The 12,401-nt window shown below is 42.7% G+C and overlaps 1 protein-coding gene across 1 annotated transcript in view; it reads left to right on the top strand.

Annotated features, from left to right (window-relative positions):
* Positions 1-12,401, top strand: part of med30 (mediator complex subunit 30) — a 28,854-nt gene that overhangs the window by 15,886 nt on the left and 567 nt on the right. The gene's annotated exons all lie outside the window — the stretch shown is intronic.

Below are 12,401 nucleotides of genomic sequence, written 5' to 3'. Positions count from 1 at the left end.
GGATGAGGATTTTTTTTTATTATCACTCAGTTCTGAGTGAAATAACCTTGGAACAGACACCACCCTTGTTACCATTCGATCTGAGGAGCGCCATTCAAGTGTGTTCTCGGCTCACAAGAGGGAATAATGTAAAGCAGTTGCGTTGGCTCGGCCTAAATATGAGCGCCATCCAATCCCTCCCTAATCCCTGTCTACAGCCCTGCATCTGCTATGGGCTGCGGGGAAATATTGACATTACATCTGTGACCTGTAAGCCAAGGGATGTTGTGCAGCCTGGTGTTGATATTTATTGCTTGCCATCTTCCTTTCCAGTCATCGGATCCACATTATTTTTCGATGGTTGTTGTGGAGCTTAGTTTGGTCCAGCAACTGGCAACCAACCACAACTGCAGCTGATCTCCTGAGAGACGCGTCAATTAAGGCACACGTGATTCAGAAACACGCATGTCTTTCATTGGTAATATCCCCCTAATAGAGGAGTAACCTTTGAAAATGCCACTAAGACCTTCATTAGAACGAGTGAAATTGGCTCGTGGGACTCCAACTCGTGGAAACGCTCCATTGATTGGTGGACAGTAATTGGGGATCTTCCTGTTGCCGTTAGAGCTGCAAGAAGGGGTTGTTTTCATTATGGATTAATCTGCCGCTAGTTTTCCCAATTACTCATTTAGTCAGAAAATTTTAGAAATTACTGAAAAATGTCCATTTAAAATTCCCAGACCTCAAGTTTTAACAATTGAGGTCCATTGGTCCCTGTGTAGCGTATTTTAAGTTGACTGCTTTGTATTTATCAACTGTTTTGTTTTATGCCTCCAAGCCAACTACAGCTACTATCTTAAGAACGCTCGGAAGGAATTTCTTAAAATCTGCTCAAAAAGCAACTGATTAGAATTTGGTGGCTGAAGGTCAAAGTTTAAGTTCGTTGTGACCTTACAGAAGGTACTTTCTGTCTTGTTAACTCAATATGTAGGAACAACTTAAGGGTAGTTCTTAAAATTTGATACAAACACTCAGTTGAACTCAAAAGTAAACTGATTAGATTTTGATTGCCTGAGATTAAAGGTCAAGCTCAAAGTGACCTCGCAAATCTCGACTTAGGAACAGACTATTCTGAGAGCGCCTCAAGAGAATTCTTCGCACAAATGTTCAATTAGATTCACAGATTTTGGTCGTCAAAGTTCAAGGTCATGGCAACCTCACAAAACTTTTGTCCTCTTGATCCTGACGTCCCCATGTGCACATGTCCCCTGTCTCCTCATCCTGCAGATAATAGTGAAACACAAACAAACCAAAGTGTTTTTTTTCCCTATAGCAGAATGATAATGGGTGCTGGCAGAATGGTGCTGTCACAGCGCTGTGGAGATCTCGCCGTGTGAGACTAAAGTAGTGACCCCTCGTAGTCGCTGTCACTTCAGCCCACTTTCATCACACTCCACATACCCTCAGGCCCATATCCTACCTCTCTCTCTCCCTTGAAGCCTGAAGCCCACCACCCAAGCAGACGGCGCTGAACAGGTAGCAGGCAAAAAAAAAGAAAAAGATCAGAGATGGGTTGAGTGGTAGTGGAAGGGGGTTGGCTAGAGGAGAGGCAGATAAATGACTCCTCTATGGTAATGTCTGGCTGCTTTATGGGGCGTCCTGGCTGTGAGTGATAGCCTCGCTCTCGTTATCTGTCGATTGGGGTAATTGCTGTTTGTCGGAGTCTGGCTGACGGATGGTGATGCAATCTGCCCAGCGTTGGAGAGGAAGGAGGGGGAAGGCATTACTCTCATCACTCTCCACAAGTGTCTTTACTGGGAAGCATGCTGTGTGTGACAATATACATTTAAATTTAGATTCTGTTTGAATGTGTATATCTCCCCAGTGTACGTGTTCCTGAATGTAAATGTGGCTGTATGCAGTGGTCTTCTACTGTATGTCTTTTATGTTCACTCATGTGTGTAGTTGTAATTTTATGTAAACGTGCATGTGTGTGTGTGTGTGTAGTGGACGTGCAGTGTATTTGAGCGTGTGTGGGAAAGTCGACAGTGTTTGCATAAATGTTTAAGATGCATTAGGCTTAATTCATTGGTGCCTAATGGGCTGCGATTGCTCAATCTCTGTGCCGCAGACCTCTGGTGCCATAGAATGTGATTGTGCATATCAATTAAGCTTCCCCAGTCATCCACACTGTCTCGGCTCCAATCAAAAAGGACCAAAGTCTGCGGCACCCAAGTGACCACGAATTACAGCCCTAATGAATACCCAACATTACTGGTCACACGCCAATTAATGGAGGGAAAACAAAGAATCCGACAAATAAATTTGCCAGCAGAATTTTGCCGCTGAGTGCCAATTTGGACGGAGTCTCGCGTTTCCATTTTTCGCCAGCTTTGTGAGCGCTGTCCAAGTCGGTGGGAAGCGGCCTCCTTTCCGCCTGCCTGTCTGACTGATTGGCGAACTGATGGACTTACTGGCTGGCTGTCCGGCTAAGTGACGCTGCATTCTGCAGAACGGAGGAAGGATGATTCATGAAAGCTCTTTGGACTACTTGATAATCATTCCATCTGGGGCGTGGGACTGGCTGTCTTGTAAATGGCACATCACTCATCATTTGTTCTCTTCATACTGTACGTCCCCTTAAACTCTTTAGCCCTCTATCCATCCCAAATTTCTCGGAGATGACCCCTCAACCCCATAGGGGGGGGGGGGTTGTAATGCCGGACCTGTGTGTGACACGGCAGACCCCCACCGTTGTCCCTGCTGCACCTTCTCCCCCCGGCCCCGCCCCTCTGCTGCAGCCTGCCACTCGCCTGGCGTTTGATTTAATACCGGCCTAAGTGTGAATAAATTCCTGTCACAGCCCATTAAGGAGGCCTTGGAGAGATCTGGCCTGTTATTAATTCTCCACAGCTCCTCTCTCCTCTCTCTCTCTCGCGCCCCTCTTTTAGTTACTATCTCTCCCACTCTGCTGCTGCTACTTCTCCCTCCCTTGCTCCCTCACCCTCCTCCCCATCCTCTTCCTCCGTCATTGCACACCGCCTTGCTTTTTTAATAACCCCGTTAATTACCACGTCTGTCCTCTTTATTCAAATGAGAAAGGGAGAAATGAAAAGCAAGGAGGGTGTTTGTAATTTCAAATAGAAAAGCCATCCGCTGTCTGGCTCTCCTCTCCTCCTCTCCAGACCTGAGCGAGCTGGCTGCTGGCTCGGTGTGTGTGTGTGTGTGTATGTGTTTGTGTGTGTGTGTGTGTGTGTGTATATAATGAATTCCAGTGGCACTGGCAGTTAGTTTTATCTGAAGAGCAGGCGGGGAGTCTGCAGAGGCCTGATGATAAACAAAGGCAACCTCCTAACTGTAATAAGAGCGGGGAGAGAGGGATGCAGCTTAGTTGGCAGATGCTCTCTCTCTCTGTCTCTCTCCATCTCCATCGCTTTGCTCTCTGGTTCCCTGTCTCCCTCCTCCTTTCTGTTTCTGTCTCTCCACTCCCACAGATGCCACCTCCCCTGCTGTGCTTCAGTCCATCTCCCTCCATCTTCTCCAATCCTCCCTACACCTTTCTCTCTCTCTCTCTCTCTTCCATCTCTCTTTCCCTCCACGACTCCCTTCCCATACTACACAACAATGCTCGGGCTCCAAAATTAGTAGGCTGGACCCAGCAGGTGGCCGTACCTCTGTCTTATTAGTAGCCTCATATGTGGCCCATTAGAGGCTCTCTGTATGCCAAAGGCTTTTTAATTGTTTTGCTGAGGTCAGGAGGGCAGTGTAGCTACAAAGCTTTTGCAGAGGAGGAGGAATCATAGCTGCTTTTCTTTTTTTGGGAGGAGAATGTTTTCCTGAGCATTTTGTTGCATTTAGTGTCGAGTCCAACCCCAATTATTTTCTACTTTGTTTTACACTGTTTCAGGGCAATGTTAGCAATTAGAGATTCACAGGTTTTTTTTAACTATTGTCTGACCGCAATGCATTTGCATGAAAGAACAAAAATGATAACACATACACAGCATCTACGACAATCTACTTACATCATTCCACTTTCTCCCCAGTACCTGCTTTTGCACAGTGTCTGTTTTGCAGGTTGTTTTTGTTTTTGTTTCTGTACTCTCATTATGTGTATTCAGTAGTGTACATATTGTGATCTTTTTTATTGTGCTTCGGCACTGTTATTTAAATTCTGTTTTTCTCTTATTTTGCTGTAACAAGTGAATTTCCCCGTTGTGTGGATAAATAAAGAAACCTAATCTAATCTAATCTAATAACTTTAAAATAGATTCTTAAACAATGAGTATGCATTGATCAATGGTTAGGTACACGCTGAAGACGATAAAATTGTAGCAGGCAAACAAGCTCCTCGGCCTCGTAATCCAGCATTTCTATGAAGTCCCTCTTTAGGTTCTCAGATTTTTCATACTTGACGTTATCGAATTCTGTGTGAAAGATAATGGCTGAAACATAGGGGTTTGCTCTGAGGTGGCAGTGGTAGTAAATGTGTTGCTGTAGATGTATTAATAATGGGTTTGTGTAGTCGAGTGCCTGAAACAAACCTGGTCTTCCTCCTTCCTCCTCCTCCTCACCACAATCTCAAGCCTGAGTCTCGGTGGAGGTTTTTGTTTTTTTTTCTGGATATCCGGGTGGTGGTAGGAAGTGGAGACACGTCGTACATCTTTATGTACGGTTTATGAATTAACTTCATTACTACCTCCTGTGGACAGAAGGTCGTGCATCTAAAGAAAGAACTTCGACAAATGAAACCAAGTTGAGTTACTGTTTGAGAGAAACGACTCCAGAACGTGGCTCAGCCTTATCACACCCTGTGATTGGCGACATGGAAGTCAAGGTGCTTAGTCCAAATTGAGAGGATTCAGCAAAATATATAAAGTTACAGCGTAAGCACGAAAACAGGGCGTAAACAAACCACAGCAGCCTCTGTGGTGTGCAGCCCAGGGGATGTGAACGCTCTGATCAGGTGCGTTTGTTTTCACATTTCGCTGTAGTCAGAGTTTGTTGTCAGGAGCTGACTGAGGGCCGGGGCCGCGGCTGCTAAAGGGCACGTTACATTACCCGAACCGCGGCTGTGGTTTTCTTTTTATATTGACTTCAAACCCTGTCATCACTTTTCATTCTACTTTTCACTTAGTAAAGGAAAAGCTGCTTGCTCAGGTGCTGGCAGAAATGTTTACATTTCATCTTGAGAAACTGCCTTGTGCGTATGTGACGAGTCTGTAAAGAGTTTTGACGAGGCGCATGTAATCTCTTGTTCTCCTGTCTCCCTCAAGTCTTACTGCTCGCAATAAAAAAAAGACATCTCTTATGAATGGATTGGAGACTTCAAATTGGAATTACCTCTCTTGTCTCTATACAAATCTTCCTGCGTGTGTCCTTTTCGTCTTCCCCACTCACTGCTGCCTTTATTCTTTAAAAACGATTGCGGTAATTAAAACCAATATTACTTAGTCGAAGAGGCTCCATTGGGGCTGATTTTAAGTGCGCATGAGTGGTTGTACCAATTTAACACATCGCGAGTCGCAAGATGCTTTTTGACGTCTGAAGAACTGTTGTCGGCACCTGAAGTAAATCTAAATCAAAGTTCTTTTCCAATCTCGCAGGAGCCCTCCACTGCCCATTAAAGGCTCTTTAAGTATCATGTTTACTTAGAGTGTGAGAGGATCAACTCGGCCTCAGATGATATAAGCTCCTGACAAACATCTGAGAGAGATGAAAGAGACATGGCCTGCCTGCTTTGAGATTCAGACGGTGTCTCTCTCTGACTCGGCTCTCAGCACTCACATGCATGCGTGCGCACACAGAACATGCACAGTCGTTCCTACAGTACACACAAACACGCAGATAAACAAATGCATGCACCCACATCATCTGCTCGAGTCTGGAAATCTGCTCTCAGGCTTCAAGCTGCAGCCACTGTTCTACTTCCCTCTGTGGTCCCTGCCATAAGCTCTAGTTTGTGGCACAGATGTCAGGAAGGAAAAACCTCCAATTAAACAGCCTGATTTAAATATATCTTTTGAATATAGCTTCGTTTTAGGCATTTTTTTATTTATAGAAATGTATAGAACTGTAAAAAAACATCTGGGGGGAAATTCATTAATTTTATTTCCATTTCTTCAACATTGTGAAAGTGTTTGTCCACATTTTCCTTATTTCACAGAGAATAATCCGTGGATCTTAATGTAGATTATTTAATTCAGGCACGTTTAAGGGACTGATATTTATGAGTGTGTGGATTTGGTGCAAATCCAAATAAGAATCAAGATATTGTAAATTAAATTGTGGTTTTTTATCAAGAGGACTGCCAGGCCTTAGCAGATGTGTGTGCCATTACAGTTTTATATTACCTATTCAGCTGCTTATATCTTTTCCCTGTCTTCTTTGATTATAAAGTTTATTGCTGAATCCTGCCTCCTCAGATTAGTCACACCTCCTTAACAACCTTTTGATAGTTGAAAAATCATTTTGTTGTGTAGAACAGGGGACCAGGGAACATATAGTCAGTTTTTTCTTATTTAATAAACTCAAGTATTGACATGCTATTGGCTTCATGTTATATTTGTTTGGCTCTACCCGTACCTCTACTGTATATATGTGTGTGTCTGTGTCTGTGCTTATGGGATCATGTGCAGTCACTGCATTTTAAAAGCCAGAAGGTAGAATTAAATTTTGCTTATCATTTCTCAAGCTGCCGTTCTGTACAAATTAACCCGATTCCTCTTCTGAACTGAGAATGAACTCAGATTTTGCAACGCACCAAGGCACAGGAGCGAATAGCATGTGCTTAGGACGGCAATTTTTTCCCCCCTGACTTATGCAGTGACATATATTCCTCGTTTAACATGTCACTTGGCCCCTGCTCAGTAAACACAGCCACGTTTCCAGCTTTTTGCTTTCATGTGCAGTTTTGCTGATGATTAAGTCGCTTGCGTGGCTGCACATCATTGGTTTTTTAAAGCAACAGCACCTCAACCTCCCTGTCCCTCATTTCTTATCACTGGCAACCAAATCACAAAGGAAAGCCCAATCGATGGGGCTACCTGGCTGAGACTCAAGTGCTTACGAGAGAGCAAGGGGCTGCCTAGCCTCCGATACTTCTAAAAAGGCTAAATCGATCGCAACCCTTCTGCAACAGCCGGCTGACACTGCAGGCTTTCCACCTCAATGCTGAGGACGTATTGAAAGAACCTCGTCGGTAGGTGTATGCATGGCTGACAACATGGCTATTGTATTTCTGCCACTGCTGGAAGAGAAGGCTTTTATCTGCCGTCAAAACCCCTCTGTGCCAAACAGAGAGCGCACTGGCACTTAAACAGTCCCGTTGAGAAAAAGCCATAAAGTTTACAAAGTCAATTAAGGCTTTTTTAAACTGATGTCAGGCGAATTAAAGCTGCTCGGCCCAGCTCCCTGTGGGCAGACTGTCAGATGGTGAACCACGGCCGACTCGGCGTCGCAGGGCTCCCCCGGCGCAGCACGGAGCAGTAAGCAGCTTACTTACCCCCAGCTCACATGTGCTTTTTACAAGTTCCCTCAGTGGCCAGAGTGTTTCCCTTAAAGCCACATTTCAATTTGGAGGAACATTTTTTGCTCAAATGCACTCACGTCATGCTGATATACAATATCTGAGTATTCAGGATTAACTAAACCATTACTTACTGATTTACTGATAAGTGCTGCAGGTAATACAGTCTGAACAGATTTATACTGTGATTGCTGCATATTTAGCTTAGATTAGTTGGACATTACAGTAGCATATAACTGCTATATAATCATAGGACAAGAGTACTATGATAAAATATACCAGGAAAAATACTAAACATTTCAACAAGGCCTAAAATAATAGAACAGAAGTAGGGCTGCATTTTTTCTCATCTGTAAGTACGCGTTGATACTTCTATCGTTTTTATTATGTAATTCTGCTGAATAATTCTCCTCTCTGGCTGACTTCCTGAAATATATGAGGCCTAGCCATTTCAAATTCCACCTGATATCTTTTATGAATGCAGTATGATAGCTGAAGGAATCAGGACATAACAGCGTGTGTAGTGGACACACTTTGAGATGATGAGTGTTTCTCCTCAGATTTCTCTCTTCAGATTTACGTGAATATTTTAGAAGCACGGATCTCAGTCGTATACTGAAGTTGCACAGGAAAGATTTAGTTTCACTGTGATGTTTCACCGAGGAGATTGTTTTCTCCTCCTGTCCCTGTTGGTTGGTTGGTTTGTTTGTTTGTTTGTTTGTTTGTCTACAGGATTATGCAAAAACCTTTACTACAGGAAAAATAGTTTGTGTATTTTAAAGATGAGAGTGTGATGATCGTGATGTTGCAGATGAAGGTTTTAAATCCCTCACACGTGACTGGTGATGTATAGAATATAGGAGACGCTGTCACATGTCTTTACCTCTTTATTCCTCTCCTCCTCTCCCTCTCTCTCTCTATAGATACCTCTTCCTCTCAACTGTTTGCACTTCTTCTACCTTTCTCCGTCTCTCCTCTCCTCCTCCATCTCCACTTCTCCAGTTCCTCCTCTCTCACTTTCCCTCTGTATCCTCCTCTCAACTCTTTCTCTATCCTCTCCTCTCATTTTTCACTTCCTCTTCCTCTCAACTCTTTTCCTCTCCTCTCCTCTAATCCCTTCTCCTTACTCACAGACACTTACACTTGTAATTCTCAGCCAGATCCGTCAGAGTCAAAGCTGCGATTTGAGTCGCCAGCGTCAGGGCGGATTAGCAGAGGAATCCTGAGTGAAGGCACGTTTTTGCTCTACTTGCTATTTTCCACCTCTCTCCTCCTTTTCGTGCATGTGTGTGTGTGTGTGTGTGTGTGTGAATATTTTGATCTAAGTAATTTCGTCCTTTACCATTATCTCAAATCACATCATCAAAAAGCAACGCTGGCGTGTATTTAATCGCAGATGAAACTGGTTAAATGGCCAAAAAGCAGACAAATACCTAATACATCTTACTCATACAATGACATAATTACAAGATTAGCTTGATTTTCCTATAATGTCTAATGGATCATAAAACTCCCCAGTCGACTTTAATGTGGAGATAAAGCGACAGAATTAATTAATATTGAGATGCCAATTATCCAACTTGATAAGGCTGGAGATGCCCCGTTGCTTGATTGGCCTACATTTGATAAATCCCAAGTATTTACAGATTATGTTGTACGACCGTCGGAAAACATTGATGTGTTGAAGTTAAGAAAATCCATTCACTTTTAATTGAAAGCAATCCCTGCTGAGCCCACAAAGATGTGAATGCATGAATATATTTTGCAGCGAGTATCTCTTGGTGGCCCGAGCCCGAGAGATGCAGTAGTTAGAGCTGCTCTCGTGAAGAAGTTTCAGTGGAGCAGAATTTTAATAAAGTGATTTGGATGAAAAATTCAGCTCTTCTTTCACGTCTGTCTTTTACCCCTCTACTGAGGACAGCCTCTTTGATCTGATTTGGACGCACAGGGGAGAAAGGGAGAATGATGAAGGGAATCAGAGGAAGGCAGACGAGGAGAAGCAGATGGAAGAGACTGAGAAACAGCCCTTCACCCACGTCACTTAAACAAACAATCATCTGCTCTGCACTTCCAATTGTTTCTTTTTTATTTTAAAGGCCTCGGCTAATGATGGAGCCACTGTCCCTTTCCTCGTGTGTCTAATCACTGCTCTGATACACGACTCATCTATGTGTAATCGTTCCTCAGAGATCCAAACTGATGGGGTTGTTATAAATTGGACGGTGATCAAGGCATCAGAAGAGAGATAAAAGCTGCAGATGCTCGGTTCTACGTTAATAGATGATTTCCCTCTGACTCAGAGGACGTTCAGGTTCCTCGTCTTCAAGTAACATCAGAGCACAAAGACAGAAGTGAGGGTTTCTTCAGATAAACGGAAACCTGTCATATTTTACGGACCGTTGATAAGTAGTCTCCATGTTAATATGTCACTTCTCTATGTTTTTGTTGTTTAATGAAGATGTATTTTTAAACATTGCATAATAATATTGACTAATAGTGTTTAAGAAAATAGTTAAAATATCAGTGAATCAGCTGTTTGTGAACTAGTTGATTCAACTACACACGTAAAGTTTCATGACTGCATCACAATCTGTCCACAGATACACACACTTGTGTTCAGGACCTTGTTTTTCAATGAGCTGTGTTGCAGATGGTAATGAACATAATTTTAAGCGCAGTGGTTCATTCAGAAACATTTTCTTTGCTTTAAGGCCTGACTGCAATTAATAGTTAATTCCATCATTGGTTAATCAATTCATTATTTTCCCTAAAATCCTTTTAGTCTGAATGTGAAATGACAAAAAGAGAAAGATTTAAATGCCCGCCTCAATTTCTAAAAGCCACAGGGGGACATCCTCAGATGTCTTAGTAATATAATAATGATAATATTAGACGCAGAGTGGCAGTTAATCTCATTTGGGAAACTTGACTCTGCAAGTATTTACCATTTTTGGCGTAATACAGAAAAGTAACAGTATCTAAATATGTTAACATTTAATGTCCAGTCTGTATATCTGTTATTTGAGTAGTTGTCAAATCTGTGCTTCTCTATTAGGGTGCGTCACATTCAACAGTTATTAAAGCAAAATTCATTAACGTCAAATCACTTTTGACTCTAGTTAAAATCTTTTAAAGCAGCTTTCAAATAACTGTCAGTACAAAGTCAGGCACTGGGACATTCCCATCACCTTTCTGCCAAAACTCTGTCCAGTGAACAAACTCTTTATGTCCATGGGATCTTTTGATGTTTTGAATGTTTTGAGGGTGAACACATCTCACTCTGGTTTGTCCTCTGTCCAGATGTGTCCAGATGTGCTGTCAGGGCACCTGAGCGCTCCCTGAGGTTGGACAGATTAACATGACCTTACACACACACAGACACACACACATAATAATATTAATAACCTTCAAAACACAGTTACTGGCTTTACAAGATAAAATGATGAGAACAATTCAATATATATTATAACTTATCTTAAACATTCAAAAATCAGTTTGAATGTGAATTTATAGATAAAAGTAAGTTCACAAAAAGTCATATTTTGTTAATTGTTCTCTAAATGTGATGATTCAATACTTTCCTATAATTCTAAAACTCACATCTCCATTTTTTAAAAATGTTCCACTATTTTAGAGACAAAGTGAGTATATGTAAAAGTAATCAACGGATTAATCAATAATGACAATTGTCATTAGTTGCAGCATGTTAGCTCATCACTCCCAAACCGATACCTGCTCTGTTTAATCAGTGTCGTTGTCTCGTGGATCGATGCAGTGAAGTCTTATCCCGTCGGGCGCCATCACACAGCGTGTCCCTGCGTCTCCTCCGTGTGTCAATCTCCATATCCACCCTGCGTCAGGTCACTTTCCCTCTCTCTCTCTCTCTCTCTCTCTCTCTCTTCCGCCACTGTGCCGACATCTGCCAGCGTCTGCAGGTTATGTGAAGCAGGTCGGCCGTCTGCCAGTCTGCAGGAGGCCTTCAGAGACGGGATGGCAGACAGCGCTTCCTTGTTTACTTTCATGAGTTGTTGACTGGCCCCCCCGCCGCGGCTGATGCTGTGTCAGAGCGAGTCAGGAGCCGCCTGCTGCGGACGGAAAAGGCATCACAACATTATTGTGGGGCCTGGCTGTTGAGTGGCAGGCCAAGAAATTAGAGAGTGCATCAGCTTGAGTCCTGAAGAGGTGTGTGTGTCTGTGTGTGTGAGTGTGTGAGTGTGTGAGTGTCAAACCGTCATAAAAGAGGCTGTTCAGAGCTCCTTTCCTCGGCTTTGTTCCCTGTAGTATCCTCTTCTCTAAACATTCTATTAAAGGTGTGAAGGATTAGCGTTACTCTACTTACGAGGTTATGAATGGAGTTCCTCCTCCCTTAGGTTGCGGAATCACTTTTGTGATAATAGCAGTCGTGTTATTCATATATCAAGATATGCCAGCGAGCTCTTCATAATGAACGATCTGTAAAGGCTTTGCAGCCTCCCTGTCTTGTTCTGCTGAGAAAAAAATTTGGATTTTCATATCTGGCTTTAAAGAAAGATTCTTTTTTTGTGTGCGTGGAAGAACCTGGATTCAAAAGCAACGGATTTTGACTTTGAAGCCAAATCTACACGTTTACAACCAAAAAGCCAAGATAAAAAAACATATCTATGCTGCTGCTTCTCTCTTTTTTTTATTCTTTCTATGTAAAAAAAAGAAAGAAAAAGGAACAGTTTGCATTGGGGGTTTTTTTGGGAGCAAAATTACAAAAGCTCAAAGTATCATATCATTAATTTCGGGCAAATGATGAGTTATTTCAAGACTGGATTGTCAGAGTAATGAGGCATATCCCTTGTAATGCACACACACTCACACACACTCAGAATCAAAGTGAAAGTCGCACAGAGAGACACTGAAAGAGGAG

This window comes from Limanda limanda, chromosome 19 (assembly GCF_963576545.1).
Source record: "Limanda limanda chromosome 19, fLimLim1.1, whole genome shotgun sequence".
Lineage (NCBI taxonomy): Eukaryota > Metazoa > Chordata > Actinopteri > Pleuronectiformes > Pleuronectidae > Limanda > Limanda limanda.
The sequence above is the reverse complement of the archived record's forward strand: the minus strand, read 5'-3'. Positions and strand labels throughout refer to the sequence as shown.